Source organism: Aquila chrysaetos, chromosome 5 (assembly GCF_900496995.4).
Source record: "Aquila chrysaetos chrysaetos chromosome 5, bAquChr1.4, whole genome shotgun sequence".
Classification (NCBI taxonomy): domain Eukaryota; kingdom Metazoa; phylum Chordata; class Aves; order Accipitriformes; family Accipitridae; genus Aquila; species Aquila chrysaetos.
Window position 1 is genome coordinate 28,449,188 of NC_044008.1, and position 25,976 is coordinate 28,475,163.

Here is a 25,976-nt window from a genome sequence, read left to right on the forward strand (position 1 = left end):
CCAAGATTTCTTCTGCAGATACCTCTGGCAGGAAACAATCGTTTATTTTGTGTCTATATTGGTATTCAGATTAAATTGTTAGCATGCAAAAGATGAGCTAAGGGCACATATCTATTAAAAATGCTTAGCAGAGTTCAGAAATGATGGAAGCAATTTGTGGAAAAAAAAATGTATTTTCCCCTTTGGATTTTTTTTTTTTTGTTCTCTTTTCTAATTAGAAGTAAATGATTTGAGTAAGGAAACCAAAATAGGCTGGACTCCAAAGCATCTCTTATGAAACTATTTGTCCCCCTTTGCATTAATAATTTCTACCTCTCAGACAAGAGAATTTTTAACTTAACTGTTTGCAAAAGTGGAAGGGAGAAAAAAATAAAAAGAAAGAAACCAACAAGTACTTCTGTTCCAATTGTCTGTTGAAATGAACACCCACCTACCTGAACAAGTCATTGTGCAGAGAAAATGTTACTCAGATTTACAGCTCTTTAAAGAAGCAACCCCCAAAAGTTTGTGGCAGTGATTGTGTGTGTGAGTGTGGTATATATATATTTATTGGTATATATATATTTATAAAGTTACTTTTGATGGACAGTTCTATGCTGATTGGAAGAATATAAATATCCCAAGGGAAACTGCGTATTGAAAATTAATCTCAGCATACACAAAACACTTGTATGTGCTGCTTAACAATAGGCTGGAGAACCAGTACTCCTAAAAATTCAACATCTTCTATATTTATAGTATCATTATTTTCCTCTTTCTCTGGTAATTAGAAAGAAACAGACTAACATGTATCAATATGTTGACTCTTAGAATAGAATGGTACTCTGCTGGTTAAATTATGGTGATCTGGACAGATCTACAATATAATAAGTGGTTATAAGGTGAGAGGGAATGGATGTGAAAACATAGGAAAAGAAAACCTGAAAAAAAAAAAAATTTCTATTCAAATTTTAGGGCAAGGTCTACGAGTCTACCCAACTGTGGGCAGGTTGGGCTGAGGAGCAGGCAGGGGAGCAGTCTTAGCCTGTTTCCTGAGGTCAAGTGTAAGACCCTTGGTGCTGCTCTTACCTGTGCTTACTTTGATGACCCCTTGAAGACTGCTCCTGCTGCCTGGGGATCACAGGAGGGTTACAGAGGTCCTGCTACCCTCCTGTATTCCTCTGCAAAATCTGTTCCAACGAAGAGAGTCTTCACCAGCCCCACAAGCTGTAACCCTTTAGATATCAAAGCTGAGCTAAGAGCACATATCTATTAAAATGCCCAAAGAGTTATAGTGAATGGAGTTAGGTCCAGTTGCTGGCCGGTCACAAGTGGTGTTCCCCAGGGCTCAGTATTGGGGCCAGTTCTGTTTAATATCTTTATCAATGATCTGGATGAGGGGATTGAGTGCACCTGCAGTAAGTTTGCAGACAACACCAAGCTGGGTGGGATTGTTGATCTGCTTGAGAGTAGGAAGGTTCTATAGAGGGATCTGGATGAGGGGATTGAGTGCACCTGCAGTAAGTTTGCAGACAACACCAAGCTGGGTGGGATTGTTGATCTGCTTGAGAGTAGGAAGGTTCTATAGAGGGATCTGGACAGGCTGGATTGATGGGCCAAGGCCAACAGTATGAAGTTCAACAAGGCCAAGTGCCGGGTCCTGCACTTGGGTCACAACAACCCCGTGCAGCGCTACAGGCTGGGGGAAGAGTGGCTGGAAAGCTGCCGGGTGGAAAAGGACCTGGGGGTGCTGGTCAACAGCCAGCTGAATATGAGCCAGCGGTGTGCCCAGGTGGCCAGTAGCATCCTGGTTTGTACCAGAAATAGTGTGGCCAGCAGGAACAGGGAGGAGGTTGTTCCCCTGTACTGGGCACTGGTGAGGCCGCACCTTGAGTCCTGTGTTCGGTTTTGGGCCCCTCACTACAAGACAGACATTGAGGTGCTGGAGTGTGTCCAGAGAAGGGCAACCAAATTGGTGAAGGGTCTGGAGCACAGGTCTTATGAGGAGCGGCTGAGGGAGCTGGGGTTGTTTAGTCTGGAGAAAAGAAGGCTGAGGGGAGACCTTATCGCTCTCTACAACTACCTGAAAGGAGGTTGTAGCAAGGTGGGGGTTGGTCTCTTCTCCCAAGTAACAAGAGATAGGACGAGAGGAAATGGCCTCAAGTTGTATCAGGTTTAGATTGGATATTAGGAAAAATTTATTCACTGAAAGGGTTGTTAAGCATTGGAGCAGGCTGCCCAGGGAAGTGGTTGAGTCACCATCCCTGGAGGTATGTAAAAGATGTATGGATGTGGTAGACTTGGCAGTGCTAGGTTATTGGTTGGACTTGATGACCTTAAAGGTCTTTTCCAACCTAAACAATTCTATGATTCTATAATCAGCATGTCATAAAGTCTAGCAGAAGGGAAAAGCAGGCTCAGCCCTGACCTAAAAATTCCCAGCCAAATTTGGACAGATTTCTGGTCAGAATAACCAGAGCATTGAACAGAGATTTTGCCTCAGTTGGAACCCCCATCCCAAACTCAGAGGCTATATCTATACTAGTAAGCTAAATGTAAGGAACAAATTTACTATAAAACAGATATAGATATGTTTTTAACAGTCTGAACCACCAATATATTTGATTATAAAACTTGTAATGCTTACTTCCTTTTACAGATATTTAGCCGAAATACCTCAAGCAAGTTCGTGGTGACCCAATACTGCATGCTGAGGTAACATGGAAACCATATACCAAAGTGGAACACATAGAAATATTCCGGGAAAAGAGTTAAGTAAGCTTGGGTTTATGGTAGTAACTGCTATATTAAGTCCAGGTCACAGGCTTAAGTCGTGGCCTGCCATCACGCATGGCATTGACTTTTAGCAGAATCTCATGTACACTTTTGGCCTTTGCCACCTAGCATTTTCCCAGATATATCCAGACACTACCTGGGGAAGAGCACAGGTCAGAGACCACTCACAAAAGAGAGTACAAACAAGTTTACAGCATGTCTATCTTCTTCTCCATGGCACAGTCCTCCAACCCAACAGTCTTTGTACTCTCCAAACTCCCACACATTCTAATCCCACACATTAAGGTGCAAACAAATCATCGGTTTGGGGCTAAAAACCCACCAGTCAGCCAGGCTGCAGAGGAACACTCACATTATTTCATGAACTTTGAACTGAGGGAAACACTCCCCAAATAATCGTCGCGTCTTATGGCTATGACATTCGGTGACCCTGTAGGAGATCCAGAAGCTATGTAGTGGAAGTGGAGTCAGGGGGCATCACTTGGCCCAAGGACCTGCGGCTAGGCCCTGGTCCATGCTCTTTTCTCTTTCTGACTGAGCCATGGAGAGGACAGGACATGAGCTGTCCATTACAAGGCTTGTGAAAAATTATTACAGTTCCTAGTGAGGTTTGCTGTCTCTGTCACCTGACATACCTGTTCTCATATGGAAACAACCAGATAGGGTTTTTGTTGGACAGAGTTTAAGTGCATGTTACTTCTCATTTAATAGGTTTGCAACAGACACATGTTGTGCTCAGGACCACCTGGCTGGCTTACTGTTGCAGGAGGGAGTTCCCAAAGGATGTCACCAAAGATATAACCACATGAAAGCATTAATTTTCCTTTGAGATACCATTTCAATTTTCTTCTTTATTCTCAATCTACTTTGGTACTCCTGGCCCTGGAGAACTTGCAGCAGACAAGACTGAGGAGCTCTGGTATTAGGGGTGTGACTGACGAGCTTTAAGGGCCTTCCCAGAGGAGGCAAAACTGTGCTACTTCCAGTTGTCCGGCTCATAGACCAGGGTTTCACCCCAGAGAAGGTGGGGGTCACAGAAAGACTCGGAAGTGTGAAATAGGTAGGAAAGGGCAAATGAATTTCCCTTTCCACTGAACCCAGCATGAGGTGGGGTTGACAGCTGATGGCAGTAAATCCTTCTATACTCCAGAGCTTGTCTTTCAGAGCCTGAACTATGGACATAGGGCTACTAGGCAACATCTAGATTTGTTTTTTTTTTTAAAATGAGATTAAATTTTGCCACTCTGCTTCCATCTTTAAATGGAGAAAGAAATAGCAGTGACTATATGCAGTGGATGTCTTCTAGTAATAATCCTTTACTGTAGCTAGACTTACTTTAAAAGCATGATCTGTTCTCCCCAAGGCTACTTATTCCCTATCTGAAACATTAAAGTAACTGCTGAATAATTAGCCGTTGATACCTTGGAAATTAATGTTTAAAATGCGGAGGAAAAAAATAGTACATTTTCTTCAGGAAAAAAAAAATCAAGCTTTAAGTTGAAAAAAACTGCATAATCCTTTCAAATGTCCCCCACTTCCCAAGAAAACAAAACAGAGGATATTATTACTATTTACAATATATCCCAAGCTTTTTGTTATTTTTGGTGGATTTCTGAAAGCTATAAGGCAATTAATTAGGCAAGGACTAGGATTTCAATGTATTATTGTCCATATGCTGTTTTTTGATGTGATGACATGGGCCTGATATATAAAAACTACAACAGGTGGGGGGGAATAGAAGGGAATGGAGCAACTGAGCAATAATTAGGTTTTAAATATTTAATATTGTTGAGAAATAATTAGGTTTTCAAAAATGGACTTAGGTAGCAGTCAACAATGAAACCCAAGAAGCTTTCTCAGGTGCATGTGGGCTTTTCAGCCATTCATTCCTGTGTAATTAAAGCTGTCATTCTGAATACACCTGTCTGAAAGTAAATCAATGAAATCTTGTCTTCCTGAGTATACACAGCTTCAGAGCCTTTGCTGTTCCTTATTGGTTTACACAGTCACAGGAAAATTAAAACAACATATATAGTCAGAATCTGTAAAATCACCTCAAATTTCTGGTGCTGCTTCTTGGGAATACAGTAAACTATGGTGTGGGGACTGGAATGAGTAGCTGTGGTTGGAAGCTGGAACTTCATAAACTGGCTTTCTCACTAGAGAGAATCTTCAGGTAACTACATCCTCTGTGTCTATTAGTAAAAGCCAGCTCTGAAAACTCCAGCTCCTAAGCAGATGGATATCCCAGGAGCAGCGTGCTGGTTATTCCAACAACGTGCGCTTGCCAGCAGTAGCTGGAGTTGTGGAGGGAAAAGACCTTCTCATCACTTTGTACCACCATGTCTTTTTGGCAGGGATTTCCTTGATATATAGCTGTCCAATATGACTAACTAGGCTACGATCAGTAACTGGTTTATTTTCAAGACTTGATCAAAGATGACCATGGGCCAAAATCCAGGAACCCCTTAATTACATAAACTAGCTATTAAAAATGTTGTAAATCATCACTGAAAAAAGACTGACTGACCTGTGCTATGGGTCTGCTGCATTATTTTAGGTAATAGTAAGTCAATATCCAAAGAGCAGCACCAGCAAGAAGAACCAAAGAAAAAAGAGAAAAAGGCTCTCTTGCTCTTCTTGCTTGTTCCTTATTGTCTGCCTTATTTCCATTTGACTATTTTCTCTGCCACCCCTCTATCTGCTCCTTTTGTTTAGAAATTCATCTCATTCCCTCTTGAATTCAATGATGCTTCTTGCTTCAGGGGCCCTTTATAGTAATTTATTCCATACACTTCTAATCCTTCTGTGTAAAATAGTTTTGCCTTAGCATTTCTTTTCTTGTTCTCAACTTTCTAATTTTTAGATCATGTCTTCTAGCTTCTGTGGTCTTGCAAGTGTAAAGAGCTTGCTTGGATCAATTTTATCAGTCCTCTTCATAATTTTTAAAACTTCAATTGGGTTACATGAAGTCTCTTCTTTTCCACTGAGAATATGCTCAACTTTCTCACTCTTTCCTCATAACTTAAATCGTTGATATCTGGTATCATTTGTATAATTGCTCTACACTGCTCCCCTGAAGAGCAATTAAACCTTTACAAAGATATAGTGGCCAGCACTGTATAAATTACTCAAGGTAAGGGTCTGAAAAGTAAAAATTATTCTTAAATAAGAATAATTCTGATTCTCTTGACTTAGATGGAAATTCCTCTAGCATCACTATTCAAATTCCAATTCAATTTGCTATATTTTTAATTTCAGCTACATAATGGAATGAAAAATGATTAAAAATTATTTCCTATGTATAATAGGTAGAATGAAGGGGGAGAAACAGTTTGCTGCTATAAAGATGATATAGCAAGGAAAAAAAGGGGCCAAATTAGAGAACAAAAAAGTTATGACCCAACTGCATGTGACACTAAGGGCTCATATGCCCTTCCCAACCCTTCTAGGGGTCACCAACTCCCAAATGTTGTTCTAGGGGTAAAAATGAAAAAAAAAAAGAAGAAAAGTGGCAAAATTACAAAACCAGAGAAAGAGTACACTTCCAGAGCTTGGCACTCTCTGTACCCCATCCTGGTTGTCCAGTGCATTTCACCTTAGGTATAGAGACAAATAGTTGTGCTCAAACCTGGCTTTAGTCACTGCACTGACTCAAACTCCTTTCTCTTAGTAAGCAAGAGCAATACCTTTTCCTGTACGCATGCTTAGTACGTCACCTGTGACAGAAGCTGAATCTTTTAGACAACACAATGGCACACTTACGTGTTATTTATTTGTTGACTATAAATATAAGAATCTCGCTTTCACTAACCACACATGCTACAATGATGTCCCAAAGTAGGAGGTACATTTTAAAATGCTCATTCACAATTTTTTTCCTAAGTTAAATTTGTTTAAAGCTTTTTAAAACACCTCTGCTTATCACCATTTTCTAAAATATTGAATAAAAACTTATTTTTCAAAACCCTTCATTGACCCACATTTCTTTAGAACACTGGAGAGGCTGGATGGCCTTAAAGGACTGCACTCAAACATTTTATGCATTCATAAGCTCTTTATTACTTTCATATTTATGGGAAATAAAGAAAACTGATCTTTAAATGTGCTCCTCAGATGCCTGGAAACTGTTTCTGTAAAAATAGTAAGCCATTGACCAGCTAACAGTGTAGTACTGTGTATATTGCTGTTGTTCTAACAGCTCAACTGGCTCACTGAGATATTATTTTAGATAATGGCCCAAACAAGCAGTAGTATTGGCATCGATGTCTCGTGCCACTCGCAAATATGGGATGCTTTTTTATTAGCTTCAGGGGTGTGTTCTTGTATTCCTACAATCTAACGGACCAGATTTTATGCTACAGTAAATCAGCTTATCTCCAGGAGTGCAGAAAGGTATTTGTCATATAAAACTACCAAGGATCTTTGCTTCTAAATAAACCATATCTTGTCCAGATATATCTGTACAGAAACTACTCAAGTGAGAAGGATGGGCGCTCTGCCCTGTAATAGATTCTGGGCCAGGATCTGTAGGCTCCTTTATACAATCCTGCAAAGAAAGCAAAAAGCATTGTGGTGATCCTCCCAGAGAGATAAAAGGCTATGTGATGGAAGAATTCCCCAGAGAACAGTGAAAAGCTTTGCAAAACAATTCCCCGTGTAGTCCTCAACATTTCCCAAATGAATTGTTTCACTTAAAAATAGGAGAGATTCACTAAAACAAAGCTGTTTTCAGGAAACTCAGATCTTTATGGTAGGATGATGTTGTTACTATTTCTGTATCAACCACACTCTTAAATATTTACTGCTTTCCTATATGCAGTCCCATCTTCTATTTTCTTGTAATAAGTAATCTAGTTTCTTTATTAGCTGCAAATTATCTGTTACCCACAGGTTGCACACAGCCAACCTAGCTACATTGACAAAATTTCTCTTTCCCCCAAAAATCTTAATTAGTTTGTCACCTTACACTTGCCCTTATAAATGTCTCAGAGTTATCATGCAAACCAAGAATCTTTCCTCTTTAATGTCACTAATGCCTACCAACAGACATGATACTCTCTTACAGCATATTCTACATATATGCATCTGTTCTGTCACAGTTAACTGGAACTGTATTCCTGGCAGAAAAGCCAGGATAAGAAAGCATGTAAAAAAGTGTGTTTTCCAATGTGTCTCCACTTGCTGGGCTGTTCTTCCTCACTGCCATCTCTGCTGTCCACTCACAGTTCTGCGATTTGATGTGCTCTTTCAGCCAAGGTTTACCACAAGCTCTGCAGAGTCCTGTTCATGCTGCACATTTCCTTTTGCTTGTCATTCACTTTAACTCTCTCTCTTCACATACCTTGCTTATCTCTTTTTCCTCTTCCTCTTCCTCCTCTCTATAGGCTGTTCTCAGCTCGCTCCCATTGACCTCCTTGCTGCTTCTCATTTTCTGCATTTAAGACTAACCATGTTTCATTGATAAATCTCTTACACTCATTTATCCTCTTGAGGACCTCTGCTTCTCTCCCCAGCTCCTCCACATTCAACTTAAGATTCTTAATTGTTAAACATCCATCACATATACAGTCCTCTCTAAGTCCCTCATTGTTCACAGCTGAATGCAAACCACATCTCCAGCGACGGATGGCAGCACTATAGTCACTTTGGAATGCCCTGTTTTTCATACAAAAGCAGACACAAAGGTAAACTGATGGACACTTCCTGCTAGCACGATGCAACAACTTCATAGAAAATCATGCAAGTAAGAGAAAGACATGAGTCTGGTGGTTGATAACGACTATGGAGTGAGTGGCACAATACGCAGAAGGGAAGATACCAGTGACGTTCTTTGTTGGGTGCACAGCCCAGTTTAAGAATGCTCAGGTTAGCACTTAAAGATAGAAAGAGACTTTCTGTAAAGCTCCGTAATGAACAACACAATGAAGACTTCCAATTCCATGCACCTGCACAAGCAACTCAAAACCAACTACACTCCCTGTGAAATCCTGTTGAGAGGAAACTGTTGGAAATCATGACCAGGTTCAACAGGAGAAAATTTAATTATAAGATTTGTGAATATTTTCTATTATTTGATGTATCTGAATTTTGGAATGTCTGAAGTTGGACCTGCATTTTTTTTCCCTAAAGTCCTGTGCTGACATAAAACATCACTTCTTAAGAATAGCTTTTGTTATATATGACGATGTCAAGATACATTGATGAGCTTTATCCATTAGAAGCCTTTCTCCTTACTTTCCTGGAAGACCTCATGGTATCGTAGCAGTATGTGCAGATGTATTGTTAAGATACATGTGCTAATTAAGAGGAATTACTGGCTTCTGTTCACACTCACCTGGAATACAGAATTGGCTCTTCTATTACTGTTTCCAAAGGTGGTGTTCTAATATTCCCTGTTGGTTGGAACACAGAAACTTTAACGTAGGTGGATCTACTCTGACCTAGGAAAATCTCCATCTGGCTACTTACTAAAACTTTACTGCCCTTTCCCAGTAGCTCACAGGGTAAGCCTAGGAGGGAATATCTGTTCTGTGAAATTTTCCTCCCCAAACCTAAAACTTTTTTCTTATTGTCCTTAATCTAGTATTTTTCTACTATAACTGTTTTCTCTTTTGACAGAAAAAATTAGACCTGTCAGTACTTAAAGTAATTTTATAAGTCATATATATTTTACCACTAATTTGTGTGTGGTGTCTTCATATTTTCCTACTCTGCTTTTTGTTAGTTGGTTCTATCATATTTTTATCAAGAATCTAAAGACTTACTCCTACTAACTGCTGCAAGTTGTTCTTTCAGTTTGGTACTGAGTTGTATTTGCTCATGACCCATAGTTAATATTACTTATTAATTCTGCATATTGGAATTGTGCCAAGAGGCCTCAGTAAGGATGAACGCAGTCGTGATGTACAACTGATGGTAACTGGTAACGCCTGCCCTCTAAAGAAGGGCTTAGTAGAGGAGAAAAGAGAAGAAACAGGGCTTCCAGAATAAAAAAGCAAAGTTTTGCCATGTAAAAAAGATGGTAACAGGGATGGGCAAGAAGTTGTCTCAGCTTTCACTTTCTCCTCTAGGTTATTCACAGCCGTATTGAACAATGTTGGTTCTAGTTCTGATCTCTGAAGTACCACTAATGAATAACTTCATCCCACTGAGAACTCAACATTTATTCCTACTCTTGCCTTCCCATTTTGAAAGCAGTTTTTAATCCATGGCAGTACTGTATTTCTAATGCCGTGGTTATCAAGTTTCTTAACTGACTCTTATGAGGTACTTTATCCAAAGGCTTTTGAGAATCAAATGTCAATTTGTTTTACTTGTTCAAATTTTAAGAGAGTGTTTAGAATTTGTAATGTTTTTATTACAATTTAGATGGTTTCATTACATTGCAGGCAAACTGAACTGCCTTATAGAGAGGTTTTTTTAAAAATTAAAAAGATATAATTGCTGTTAATTATTTTTATTTATTGTGACATATTACATCGAGGGAATGCCCTTTATCCCTTCAGCACATTTCTCATTCTCTGATATTTGCCTAGGACTAAATCATGAAACATTGTCAAAAGTAACTGAAATGGTGGTGAGAAGTGATATGAAAACTCAGTCAATGACAATGTCAACCTCTTGGTCTGCCAACACCTAGGAAATAAATGCAGTATGCTGATAGAAGAGACTAATATGGCAGATATTGCTGGGCTATCTGAAGCCTTTGAAATACAGACTAGCTTGTGTATGCTGCTAAGACATGACATCTTATTCAAAGAAGGGAAATTTATGTTACTAAAGTCTGTCTAGAACAATAAAGTTGTTGACATGAAGAATAAGAAGGACAAACTCTTGTGGAAAATAATTTGCTTTCTATACTATTTATTTTTAGAGTAATTTCTTCCCTATGCATCTTGTCCAACAAAAGTGCCCTGGAGTATTGAAATGAAAAATTTGGTCATAAGGGCTGTTTTTATTGTTATTCTTTTGAATGAATATGCTGTGCCTGTTGATCTGTTGTAGAGGATGAAAAGCATCTCAGATTTATACAGTCAAGAAAAATTTTAGAGTGTTTAAGTTCAAGTAACTAAGGTTCCTGGAAGAGAGAAATATAGATATTACCCTTTCAAACTGAGAGGGCTTATATCCACAGTAGTCATCCATTCTTTTTTCCTATGAATTAGGATTCCTGACACTCCTGATAGATAGATGGATTGGCTTGACTTTTTAACTTCTGTTGATTCCTACTTTTTCTTTCTTCCTTCCTTTCTTTCTCTCTCTTTCTTCTCACCCCTTTGTTCTTTCACTCTTTCTCTCTTTCTCACTTTCCTCCCTCTTTCTCACCTTCTCTCCTTCTCTCTGGCTGTTCCTCTCTTTTGCTCTCTTTCTCCCTTCCCTTCTTTCCTCCTTCACAGGGAGTATACTTGAGGTTTAATGTAGTTCTTCTATATTCCCAATTCAAAATATTAAAAAAAAACCCCAAACTATTTCAAAGAAGTTTGGGAAAGGTCTTTTTCACTGTGCTTTAAGACTTAGTGAAATCTCCCCCACACACACCCCTCCAGTTTTTCCCCTTTCAGACCATTCCACTGTTCTTGGAGGAGATATTTCACAAGATCCATGTTAAATATTAGAAATACTTTGCTGCTTCACTTAACACTCACTCTTTCATTTGATGAGCTTTCCTGCTGGCATGAAAAATTACAGTTAACTGTGTGGTAATATGTCATTCTTGTTAAGACATAACATAACCTTGAATACTGTGTTCAGTTTTGGGCCCATCACTGCAAGACAGACATTGAGGTGCTGGAGCGTGTCCAGAGAAGGGCAACGAAGGTGGTGAGGGGCCTGGAGCACCAGTCTTATGAGGAGCGGCTGAGGGAGCTGGGGCTGTTTAGCCTGGAGAAGAGGAGGCTGAGGGGAGACCTTATCGCTCTCTACAACTACCTGAAGGGGGGTTGTAGTGAGGTGGGTGCTGGTCTCTTCTGTCAGGTGGCTGGAGATAGGACGAGAGGAAAAGGCCTCAAGTTGCAGCAGGGGAGGTTTAGAATGGATATTAGGAAAAATTTCTTCACCAAAAGGGTTGTCAAGCACTGGAACAGGCTGCCCAGGGAAGTGGTTGAGTCACCGTCCCTGGAGGTATTTAAAAGATGTGTGGATGTGGTGCTTAGGGACATGGTTTAGTGGTGGGCTTGGCAGTGCTACGTTAATGGTTGGTCTTGATGATCTTACAGATCTTTTCCAACCTAAATGATTCTGTGATTGTATGATTTTTGAGAAGCCATGTTTTTAAATGGATTTAAGTGTCTAAATATTTCAGTAGACCATACAAGAATTTCCAAAATTATAAAAACAGCACTTAAACTTCTCGTTATTTAGATGCCTTTGAAAATATTTCCCAATGCTTTTAATTAAGTATCAGAACCATCATAGGCTTTTGAACTTCCACTTGGGTTATTCCTTTCTCCTAAGTCTTCTTCCAGGTCACGTTAGCGCTGCACAATAACTACCTACTACGCTTTTTCATATGCTCCCATGAGGTCTATCTCTGTAGCATAGTATGGATTTTTAAGTATATAAGAATATACACTTTTTTAATAAGGCAGCTTGTCAGTTCTGATTCCAATGTGACTATGCAAGAGAAGTCTGACCTCTTTAAGTACAACATCTGCACATTTGAATTTTCAGAAAATTTGTATTATTACATTAAACTTACTTAATAGGTGACAAGAACTGAATTTTGATTTGAGAAATATTTTCTTATTTACATGATACACTATTTATATTACAACAATGCTGGGTCTTTTTTGTTTGGTCATTGTGCATATGTGTCACAAGATCTATGTTCTCATAAGGTTATGCTCTAAAAAGAAAAAACCTGACCGTGTAAGAGCTGGAAGAATCATCATCCCTATTTCACTAAAAATAGGGTCCTTGGACACATTCAACAGTTTGCCACGGTCAAGTAGAGTAAACTGTGCTAGGCACTGATCTCAGGTGTCTACTGTTGGTTATGCTTAATACGTTAGTAGCCTTTCCCTCATTATTCCTTGGATTTTGTTGGAGGATGAAACCAATTGGCTGCTGAGAAAGCAGACCCGAGACCCACCATGAGGAGCTCTGCACCATAAGGCCAGACGTAATGCTATGCCATAAACACAGCAGAACACAAAGGAATCGTTAGCAAATTTAGCACTCTAGGTCTGAACAACTTTGGCGTCAGACCTGTTTGAGGTCTGGCTGATTAATATGCTTCTTTGGCATGACAAATAACACTTCCAAGATCAAATCGGGAATTATTTTAAGCTGGCTTATGCTCAAAGCCTCTTGATCAGGCACCATAGCTCCTTTTTTGCCTTTGCTTGATACGTATACTGACTTCGCACACATAAAACACTGAGACGTCCATTGATTTCAGTGAGGGCTGCACACCTCAGCATACAGCTTAGGAGAAGGGCAATGTTCTCACCCAGATGTTTACCCACGCTTGGCTCTTTTGAGTTGAAAGAGCCTTACAGTGCTTGAATTGGTCAAATTGCTCCAGAGTCAGGGACCGTAGGACTCTGACTTGGAGTGTGAAGCACTCTCCTGTGTTGCAGAGACAGTGGCTTTAGAAAGAGCTAAACAGAGATTCTGCACCTGACACAGAGCCACAAAGCCCCAGTGAAACTCTCTCTTATGGAGAAAGTAGAGTGCTATAAATAAGCCAGTGGCAAGCTAGGGATTGTGACTTTATTATTGTGCTCAGGAGCTTAACAAAAATTCAGTTGCTTTTATTAATATAAAGTGTGATCCAGAATTAAAGCACCACCACCCAGTGCAGGTTTCATCCAGGAGATTCTGGGGCCTGCTGTCTTGGGTAATGCTCTGAAATTTTGAAATTGTCTCTGTGAATCTGCATCCCATTTACAAAGATGACTGAAAGCGCATAAGCATTTAGCACACACTGGTTTTTAGGGAAGAGAGGATTGCTCTGAATAAAACAGAAGAGAAAACCTTACAGCAACTTGGGGAACAATCACCTGTCATCTCAGAACAGGGCATATAATAGACAATCTGCTTCAAGCCCTCTGTCACTTCCCCCGAATTTAAATTCAAAGGGAAAATATAACAATGTTATTCCTTCTTGCTGCATAAAGACTTCTTTCTACTCATAACAAAAATAAGAAAAGATGGTTATTACATGTATTACTTTGGCAATTTTAATCTACACTTTCAATTTTTTCTTCCATATCTAGAGGGCTATTGTATGTCCAGTGGTTTCAACGTATATACCACTTAACATATAATGCAAGAAACATACATCGTGCCAAAATCATTTAGTTTTTATTACAACTTTTTCCTTCCAATTTTCTACTTATAATGAGTGCATAAAAGACCCCTTTTCACCCTATTGTTTTTAGTCTAAAAGCCACTTTATTCTTAATAAAAGGAATAATAAGTGCCAGTTGTAAAATACTCTGTCAATCACTCCAGCACTTACAATTGTGTAACACCTTTCTTTAGGACCTCTTAGAGTGCTTTAGAAAAGATAAAAACAAATAAAATAAAATTACAATTACATTTAAATGCAGAATTAAACTAATCAGTTTTAGATCACTTGAATTTTGTTACTGAAGGTTGAAAAGAGACAATGTGCCTCTGAACACCCTGCAAGTAGCTGAAAGCTGCAGTAGCCTTGTCCATGCTGATCTTTGAATGAGCTATTTCAGAAGACTGTCATTAAAAGCAGCCTGAATTGTAGCAGAAAACATCTTCTTTTGCTCTGATTCCCCATAGCTGATATTCTTCATCTTGCATTATATTCATTTTCCTGTTTTTCTGCTGCATATTGTTCCCCCTGTGTGCACTGGTGGTGGTGGGAGAATTATTTCTTGAGATAAAAAGGTAAAATTTGGACCCTTCAATAAATCCCATATTCAGGTTAATTGGAAGGGGTGAGGAGTGAAAACTAGGTGGGATGAAAGCTCAGTATGCTGGGACTAATGCTTAGCTTGTGTACTATGAATATTTAATTTAGGTTTTGAGATGACCGTGGTTTATAAATTCAGGAAAACAAAAAAATAAGTCGGACTAGACATTATCCAGTGACTGAAAATGCTGGCTGCCTTTTCAGTCACTAGTTAAACATGTCTGAGACACCTAAATTAGATATCTATAGGAAGTGTTCCCATGTCTTTTCAAAAGGATCAGTGCAGCTGGTTTTCTTATAGTCCATACTGTGGGTCCTCAGAAAGACACATCAGTGGTTCATGATGTGGTTACCTGTTTTTGCAGTTATTTTTAGTAGCGGGGGTCTCATTACAAGGAGGTCGTGATCCACGGGTTTATGAAACTATTTGTTAAAGGTAATGGGAAGGTGACTAAACATAGTCATACAGGTGACAAAACTACTTTTTTTTTTTTTACTAGCAGACAAATCAGCTTCTTGAGATATGCTGCTTTCTTTCTTCTCTAAGGGCTCCTTCAGATTATAAAGAAGAGACAATCACCTTAATTTAATGGGAAAAAACCTGGTGAAACAGATTATACCCATTTTCTTTCTCATGCCTTAAAGTTCAGCAAGTCTGAGGGGAATTTTTCAGCGCTCTTTCTATGAAACACATAAAACACAGAGGAAGGCTGTTAAAACTCACGCACTGTCGGAACAGAAGGAGGCCATCTAGTCAAATCCCATGAGCCAGCCCATGCAATGCCTGTTGTATGGTTGATCATCTGCAGTAACCATAAATAAATAAATAGGGAGCTGACAATATTCCGGGGATACCAATCTGCTACCAAAAAAGAATCAAATAGGGAGAATGAGAGCGGAGTCCAGCTGACTTGGGCTGCATGCCGTCTGAGATGTCCTAGGACTTTCTGTCTGATCTCCACTCTTCAAAATGGCACAGGTATTCCCTAGGTCCTGTGGAGAATTTGCCAGCCCCATAAGAACGTCTCAAACATCAAAAAGCAGCCGATCCCTATATTTAGGCAATGGAATGGTGCTATTGACTCATAGGAGTTTCTACCTGTAGATATCTACATTAAACAGCTCTGTTTAGGTATCTTGGTGCCACCTTGGGAGCGTAATTCAGTTGCATAAACAGAGATGTCTCGTGTCATTTGAGGATCCTTTGGGTGTCTGAGACATTCAGAGAGGGCTGGTATATGTGACATGGTGGATCCACACCCTTCTGGAGCTAGCTGGTGCAGGCCAGGCATGTTAACTTAGGCATTTTCAGATGGCACTCGAGGCCTATATTTACGCAACTGAAAGAAGTCCTACATCTCTATTGATTATGATGGCAACCTAGAAACCTAACTTCCACGCTGTAGGCACTGAGTGCTGATTTAAGTGTCCTAATCTCAAAAAGAACAAGAGTCCCAGTAGCAAAGACATACTATCAGGGAGAGAGGGCAGTGTGCTGGAGGAACGGCCATACGCAGCCTTCTGCGCCCCAGGAGGTGACCCTCCTGTGTCGCTGACAGGGCCTCCTTCAACAGCTTCTCCTCTCCTCAGCTGCACAGTCTCATTCCCACGTCATAACCTCTGCTATGCCAGCACAACCGGTTGTGAGGCTCTGAAGTAAATCAGAAAGGGAACCGATCCATTTCTGGTGGGTCATTTTTCACGGGGTGCAGGTCCCCGACTGTGCTCCCCATGCAGCTGTACAAACAGTGGTGCCAGCACGGGGAAGGGGAGGAGGGGGCGAACGAGTGGTGGGCAGCAGGAACCATGTCTAAGTAGGCTTAAGCAGCCCTGCCGCCGCGTGTGCAACCACAGCCTCAGTGGCTCTCAGGTCGTGCCTCTGCTCTAAATGATTTCCTTTTGAAACTTTCCTTTTGCCTGTTTACTTACTGAGGCAGATCAGTCACTTGGCACCTGTGTTTGCTTCCTGCAGTTCTGCTCCTGTTTTTTCTCATGGTCAGTGACTGAGCAGTACCATTACTCTGGCAGCAACAAAAAATTGTCATTGGAATTCCTCCAAAAAAGAGCCAGCTGATGCTCTCTATTTGGCATATGTCGGGGGTTCGCTGCTGTTGTTCTTTACCATCTTTTCTTTCTTTCAGACAGTTGGTGCTTAAGGTAGCTGTTGCATGGGGAATGCACACTCTCCCTGTTGTAAGGTTTCAGCACAGGGATGAAATCAACTTCTATCCTCCATGTAAATGGGCTCATCGTGTCATCAGTTCATTTTCATTATTTTCTTTGGCTTCTAAAAGAGACTAATTGTCCATACAGACATAGTCAGCCTGTAGGAAGATGCAGATTAATTTATGACTCATTGCAGTGGAGCTCTTGAAAACATATACAGGACTCTCAGAGCAGGAGTCAATGAGATTTAAACATATGCTTAAAAGTAAGCGTCCACGTAATTCCTTCATAAACAGGACATTAGTGAAAAGCACTAATGCATCAAAATTTTAATTCTTTCAGATCTTTTCTATACAAAATGTGATATCAAAACTTGCCTCAGAACTTAATGCACTACAATAGATAGGAAGCAAAATTTCCCACAGAAATACCATCTATTTTTAAAGTGGGGGAATTAAATGCTCTACAACCTCTTTAACCAGAAAAAAATTGAAAAGATCCACTCTTTAAGAACAGTTATTTAATATTGTAACATTCCTCTAAACTAATGTTTACTATTCCAAAAATACTTTAGAGCTGTCAAAGCACACATCTTAAAAGTATTCAGTCTGCAAGCTAACAGTCTGCTAATGTTTAAATAATAAATTTCTCTACTTTATGTACAGCAATCTTCAAGTTTGACTCCATATGAAATAAAGAAGGTAAAAGCTGATGAGAAAAGTCAGCTAGTGCAGAAGATAAGTAATGACTTGACAAGGAAAAGAAAAAATATATGTGATATAGACATAAAAACCCCCAAACTCAAAGTCCAAACCCTAGGATGCTTACTACAACAAAGAGCCAACATAATACTTTAAAGATGCATCGGTACTGTTTTTAACATAGAGACGTAAAAGATTATTTTCTTTAAAAAAATACTATATCATATTTGTAATTCTATACAACTTCACAGTATTAAGTAAAATTTTTAAAACTTAAAACATGCCATTTTTATTAATGGTCCATTTTAAAACCACCAAACATTTTGATGTCAATTACTAAAACAAGGTTTAACGCTGTCAAAAAGCATTACTGCTAAAAACAGTCATCTTCTCGGTGTTTTCATCTGCAAAGCATTACAGTTTATAAAACAATTTTAACTTGGAATACGTAAGTCTCTATATGAAGGTTTCCATATGTTAAAAATTTTATTTGTGTGTTTGATTTTAAATTGCTTTGAAAAACAGACAGTTGAGGTTTATAGAAAGGAATCTTTCTTTTAGGAAATAAATGTCTCAAAAGTACAGGGCACCAGCAGTAAAAACATTCTTACCACAAATCAGAAACACATTGAGAAGTGTTTGTCGAGTACACCTTCTGAAACCAGAATTTGTTTCTATTTGCTGGAAAATTGAAAAATCTGTTGTATCTTGGCATGCTTGTTTGGCCCTCTCCCAGGCTGTTCATGCAGCAGTGGCATTATTGTGCAATAAGGCTTTCAGGACTTGTAAAGCTTTCAAGTTTCTCTTCCATTTAATTTCTGAAATGCAATGTATCTGCCAATGGTCTGCATAGAACCAGCCGACACTGTTGTTTTATGAAGTGAAAAGCAAAAGTGTGTATTCCATGATATTTTATTTTTAATAAAATGTGAGGTATTTTTAAGAAATGAAGACAATTAATCAGTGTCTCAGCTTCTGCATGGCACCTAGCCAGAAGCCACCAAGCAGACAGCTGAAGTTTAGAGATTGTTTTTGCAAGGCTAATTTAAGGTGAACTTAGATGGATTCAAGATTTATAAGCACTACAAAGTCTCGACTGGAGCAAAGTTCAACTAAGTAATCCACAGCTCACTCTGCAGACAAAGTGCTGCAGCCGAAACTTCCCTGTGATTTAGTCTACAGTCAATGAGAATTTTCAAAACAGGCAGAAGGAGTGAGTTTCACTGTTTCACTTCAAAGGTCTCCTAATAACTGAGAGGATTATACTCTTTTAACCAGTTGAGAAGGTTAGATGATTTTGAGTGAGTAGCTTTACATCCATCAATAATTCTAAGTTGAAAGTTTAAAAATATCGTATGCATGTACATCCTTTAACTCCTTAAGGGTAGCAGCGCAACAATGCACCTGCTTTGTAACTGCATCCAAACTGCTAAATAAATGACAGCTGTTTTTAAATTGCTTTACTGAATTGAAGTTATTGGTAAGAAGATTAATTAAAATGCTTTACTGAAACATTTAGTAAAATCAAGATCCTTTAAACTGCTTCTAAGAGACTTCCTTCTTTCCCTGCTAAATAAATACATAATGCCCATTTAAAATCATTCTAATGTGCGCTGTGCAGACTTTGATGTTAGTACCTTTTACCTCTAGCATGCTAATGCCATATGTATATTTTATCAAATTAGAAAGGAGTTTCAAATGCTCAGTTCCAGTGACAAAGGTACTGCTGAAGTAAAAAAGCTGAGGATTGTCAAACTAAAATGAAAAAGGTACATGCAGGAAATGGCTATAAATTTCTTCTTTTTACAGGGGAAGACAGGAAATTATACATCATAATAGTAAAAGAACTATCCTTTATCATATCAAGTGGTTCTTCTTAAGTTCTTTTTGCTCACGTTTACCATTATTAGTGCAGTCAGAGAGCCCGGTTAATAAAGAATTACTTCTGCATTATATGATTGTACCTCAAATCTTCTGCAAAGAAGTCAGGGTAACACATGTGCTGTGAATTCTTAAAGAATGGCTGACAATTTATTGTGAGTTTTACATAGCCTATATTAGCATTAGCATTAGCCCACTGAACTATCCCTAAAATAATTTTAAAAAAACTCTAAAAAGACAGAGAGAGAATGAAGAAGTGAAGAAAAGGCCATATAGGATTGCACACACTGTATCAAAAATCCCATTAATATTATTATTAACAATAAAAACAACCATCACTGTATTAATGTCATGCCTAGGAGTCATAATACTTTTTGAATAAAATATCAGAGACAATTGGGAAAGGTAATTACAATTTTGATTGATAGAAGGACCACCCGTATCTTCTATCTACCCGGCAAGATGTAATACAAATGGACTTAATTTCTCAAATGGAAAGTTGAAGGGGTGGGAAACGAGTTAAATCTGCTATGATGACTTTTAGAAATGACTGAAAACAAGAAACATTTTCTCTTGGAATGTCTTAGACACAACTGCATCCTGCTTCAGCAGCAGCAGCTTGCTGAATAGTCTCACACACAGGAAATACGGAAAACCACTTCTGAAAAATGGGAAGTACGGTTTTAAAAATCAGAATATTAAAGATATCTGATGGAATATATCACCAGCTTTCCTTTCTTAGCCATTAAAAAGAATGGAAAGATGTTGATTTTTTGTTTGCTTTGTACATATAAGCTTTCAGGGCGCTGACTATCTTATTGACGTGTGTTAGGGAAAAGCTAATAAGATATTTGACTGAGAACTATGATCACATAGTAATTCAAATAAAACTTAAAAAGAACATAATGTCATTAGAAACTCATCTTTGCATTTCTTTAAGCACTCAAACCTACCCTTTAGCTTCTATACAAATTACATACTGGGAAGGTGAAAAAAGTTTTCATGTTCCTGCTTAGAAAAATGGTTTTGCGCTGTGCCATGGCTCCAAAAACGTGATCAGAGCTACATATTTGGAACAGCTTTGATAGTAATTGCATAAAAGATGTTTCCAAGTATTTATATTAAATATCTTTGTGCAATTAGACTTAGTGAAGTCATGCTCTGTTTTATTTGTTCCCTACTCGCTCCATGAATTTTGCATTTTTGACTTCTCTGTGTTCCTACCTAAGTGCTTAAGGTGCCTTTGTGGATTTTGCCCTTAATCTTCCATTGCTCCCAAGTTTTCCATAGCTCACCGAAACATCGCTGAAAAAATACATTAAAGATTGTGAGACACAATGGGTTGCAGCCTAAGTATTATGGGTACACAGTAGCCCTGGATGATTTCTGTTGAACTTATAGAGGATACAATTCAGTGAGATTAGGGAGATTTTTGCCTGGTTTGATGCTTTGCAGGACTGACACCTTTTCTTTTTGAAGTGTACCTGTTGTGCATTGAAGCTTAGAGTATGTTCCTCGGGGCCTGCCTTTTGGGGGATACATTTCATCCTGGAGAGGTTGCTCATATTTTAAATGTTTTTATAATTATATGTGTCTTCTTCCAGAACCTTTAAAGAGAATTTGAGTTTTCATTTTCCTTAATGATGTGCACAAAAATAAACCGAGTTGCTAGCTGGGTAAATGGGGTGTGTGCGGGAAACAACAACAAAGGCAAATAAAATTGGCTGGCTGAACAAATCTGGAAGTGGTGACTTAATACACATACCTTAGTGCATCATAGGGGCCGCTGGATGTATCTGTTTCATTTCGCTGCTATTTTCCACATGGTTATTTATTTGGTTTTCAGTTTAACCGGGACAAAACCAGCACTTCATGTACTGAGAAGTCAGCTACAAAGGCTGGGTCAGTTGTTGGTGCTGAAGGAGCTCTTCTGCACAGGACGTACAATGTGATGTGGCTCCTCGAGGGTGCACTTCAATCGCTCCCAGAGAGGGGAGTTTTAGGCTGGGTGAATGGGAGTCCCTGTGAGCAGCCCTCATACATTTTGCCCATCAGAAGAGTAGATAATGTGGTTTTTCATCTGAGATTTCTCAGGCATTCTAAGATGTTGCTTTTTTATCAGTAGGTGGTTCAGTCTGTTTGGTATTGCGGCTGCTTCGTTAACCAATGCCTGACTGCATCACACAAGTGCTGTGGGGTTTGTATTATTAACGCAGTCCTGCACTGCGCTAAGCAAGCCAGGCAGTGGGAATTGGTAATGCTGGGCGCTTCGTGGGACGTGCTCAGCACCTTCCAGTACTGAGCCCTAACTAATGGCCTGGAATTAAAGCAGCATATTAAATTTCACAGTCGTCTTCATAATCAGGTAGGGGGAAAGGTCATGATATATCCACCAAAGCTGCGACACCAGCAAAGCTCCATCTATATGTATGAAAAGCAACAAAATGTACTTTAAGAAATGTACTTTAAAAAATTGATCTAAGGACTGTAAAAGCACTCAAAAGTCTTTTTATATGCATTCTTTTACAAAAGTGGTTCTATAAAACATAAATAACTAAGAACATAATGTATATAATAATTTATCTATGGCATGTTAATCTGAAACAAGAAAGTTTGTCATCTTTTTAATGCAAATGAAACAGACAATCTTAATCTATGGGAGATGAATATTTCAATCCTTTCACCAGGAATTGAGATTATACTGTGGTATCAAGTCAGTGATAACTTCAATGCTCTAAATAATGTTCTTTCCATAAGAAACATTTTTATATTTAGAATGAATAGGTAGACAAATAATCAATTACAGGCATACGGTATGCACACTTCCCTGGTAATAATGTTATGTTTAAAATCTTCTGACAAAACAGTAGCAAGATTTTTTTCAGGTATTTAGGATTTTTTTCAGGTAATTTCTGTGATGAAAGTTCTACAGTCCTTATGTAGGCAAAGCTCTCACTGAAACCAATCAATGTGTTTTTAAAGAAAGATGTTACCAGGGTTTTAAATAGAACTATGTACCTTTATCCTCTTAAACCACCTCATTCCTTCTACAAGATGGGCAGTGCTCTGTTATATAGACTCAGCCTGGCGCAAGTGGCCCTTGCATACGATCCAGCTGCTGACCGGGATCAGGAATGGACTGAGTCATGGAGGAATTTGGCCCAATGTATGTAATGACAGTACAATCCTGATCAGCTGCACGTGTACTCATTTCAAGTTGCTGACTACGCTGCTGAAATACAGTATAGTATTTTGAGCTTTTAAGCTCTTTTCCAAATTTAATACCAATATTAGTCCTACTGAAATGAATGGGGAATGAGAAAAAGTATCAAGGTACCCTTTTTGAAAAACAGATCTCAATTCCTTTTATAATGTTCACCACCTTTTTTCACAGTGAACCATTAAAAAAAAAAAAATTAACAAGGGGCTATGAGCTTTTCCCACCCAAAATTGTTGAGTACTGTCAATATATTTGAAAATCTTTGAAATGTTATGAATGTTTTTCTCTCTAGCTTTTATCTCTTTCACCTGTCTCAAGCACTGTGGCTGCATTACATCAGGTGAGACTGATTTCACCTAGAGGGTTCACTGATGCTTGGGACAGCTGAGTATTTCATACCTGTCCATCTCTACAAACAATCCACAAAAATTTAAAACAGAAAGAAAACCCGCTGCTGCCATTCAGCAAGAAGTCTATTACGAATCCCTAGGTGGCATGGAAAGCATTTAGACTCATTTCATTCACATGTCAGGTAAAGACTTTCATTTAGAAGTGAGATGAATGCTGAATAATGGATCTTTTGAATAATGTAATTAAGAATTCATTAAAGCAACCCTTAAAATAAAATCTCCAAAATGCAATGCGTGTATATTTCCACCCTCTAATGTACTAGAGAATCAAATGAATGAATGGAACATAATATAATACTGATGTTTACAAAATTTTCACATTTAAATTAGATGAACTCTCAATATAATACAGTATATAATTTTAATGGCTTCTGAGTAGGAACAATTAGGATTCTTGAAAGAGATTGGTGTCCTTGTTAGGAGGAAAATGAACGCATCTAGACTAGTGATAATCTCTCTAAGTCTGGCTTTTGCAATATGTGTTTACTTGAAAACCTTGACTCCACTGAAGTCTATGGAAACTCTCACACTGATATTTTTTTTTCCTTCAACATTTGTACAACTGTTTTGAGTAAGCAAGGAAAAAAAAAAAAAAGCCGATATGGGCTTGTGCCCCAGCTTTCTGATTTCCAGCAAAGCAGCTCTCTCCTGTGAAATGTCCTCCAAGACTTTCTCTATTTGCTACTTATCCCACCCAGTCACTGAGGAGATTTTGTCTTAATTGCACACCAGACCGGAAAGCGCAGAATGAGCTCACAAGCTGCTATTCAAACAGTCACTGAGTTATACACCCAGCATCCATCTAGGGATGGCCCAACTAGGGAAAAAAAAGTCATCTGAATGCTCTGGGAGTGTATTTCCCAATCTTGTCAGTGGGAAATCTGGGATGAGAATTGCAGAGGGCAGGACCTCCATCCATGAGCAGGACAGTATCCAGCATTAGGATTTTGAAGCAAAAGCCTTGGCTTCTTTTCACGCTCAGCTTGAATTTGAAGGTGAACTTCGACTATTAGAGGGTAAAGACTTGATCCAATTTGTGCACATGGATATGTGCAGAGGGACAGGACTGGTTTCATGGGCCTTGACCTCTGGCATTCAAGAATAGGAGTGTCAAGGAAAAGATACATTTTTAAGGATTTAATGATGACAGAAGCCCTTGATTATGCATAAGCGACTAAAATCAGGCTGGAAGTTAAATGTCTGACTAAGAATCTAAGCACACAAGACATTTATGTCACTATTGAATGGCTTAGACTACATGCCTAGCTTTTACACAGCCAGGGTTAGTTAAGATGAATTTCATTTAGGTTTGTCTTCAAATGAGAAAAAAGGGTGATGAGTGGATTGAAGAAGCTGTTATGTTGACAGGAACAGTAGTACCCCAAGATAAAATGTGGAAGGATAACTTCCTTGACTACATTTAGTCTTATCTAATGCAAATGTCCTTCTGGTACTCAAATCACTTTTTGTTTTGTTGAAGAAAATGTAGTTTATAGAAAGCAGTGTCAGGTATGGCCAGGAGGACTTAATTCCCCTGTTCTTTGTTATGGATATGCGGCAAAATATTAGAGGTCCTCAACAACTCAGAGAATATTGACCTGCATTTTTAAGAGTGAAGTGTTATGGCCCAACATAAGTTTTCACCTATTCTCAGGCCCCATTTTGATAATCAGTCTCTACTGTACCACAATAAGAATATAATCACAATTTTACAGGCCCCAGACAATGGAGATGGTGACAATCCTTTACCCTACTCCTTTTTCTCTTTACAGAAATGTGTGCAGAGATGTGGGAGGCAAGTCCATCCTGCCATCAGTACTTGTAGTGATGCTGAATGAAAAACCTGCCACTTCAGCAACATCTGACTATTTTGTCCATCAAGTTTCTCAGACTTGAGAAGTCCCCATACAGACATGAAACATGGTCTCAATACACAGATCAACCAGGTAGCACAGATGCGGAAAAGAACAGAACAGAATTCATTTCAACATCCCACAGCCACATGTTTATTTTTAAAGAACCAAACTTGGCAAACAGAGATTTTATCACACTTGTTGCTGGAAAAAAACAAGAGGCTCCAAGTACACAAGGCTTTTTCTGGGCCTTCAGAAAAAAAGTCCCCCAAAATAAAACCAGCATCAGTTGAGATTATTACTGGGCTGCTTTACCATATGTTTCAATGGTAAATGGCTTCCAGAATGTTTTTGAAAGGCTCATTCGGTTGTTTACAAGGAAGATGGTTGTCAATCTCACAGGATGCAGATCAATGGAAGTTCTCAGTTGATGTACTGGTGTGTGAAGCTTTCTGAACCTTACTTTCCTCCATACCTTTAAGTTTATGTCATGTATCACTTGACTGGTTTAGCATTGACCCTTAAATTTAACATGACCTATTTTACCCACATTGCAAGAGACTAGGAGTGCGCACGGAAATTACAATTATATCCCAGATGATATGTAGACATTTCCAGCAGTCACTTTTAAGCTATTTTAACTCACTAGCTTGCGATTATCAGACCATATTCAGCTTTTCTGCCTGCACAGCCAGTCACTGAACTTCTCTTTGCCCCTGCTGCTTTCCTAGCAGAGCATGCAAGCATACTGCAATGCTAAATTCGCTACGTTTCGTAAAGCATCTTACGAAGTTATTCTATGGGAAGATACTACAGAAGCGGAAAGTGTTCTCATTGCAATGTCACTTTTGGTGGGCAGAACAATTGTGCACTGAGAAATTTGAGGGGAGGAGCAGAAGAGTCAGAAGGAAGGTAGACAGCTGCCAACACAACCACTTCCAAATTGCTCTTCTAAGTATGACAAAGCAGGTCATTTCTTTAAATCATTCCTCTCACAGAGAAGTCTCTGTCATTGCTATGGAAGAACCTTAAGGCTATTACATTGCTACGTAGGAACCTACAGCGCCTTCAGCT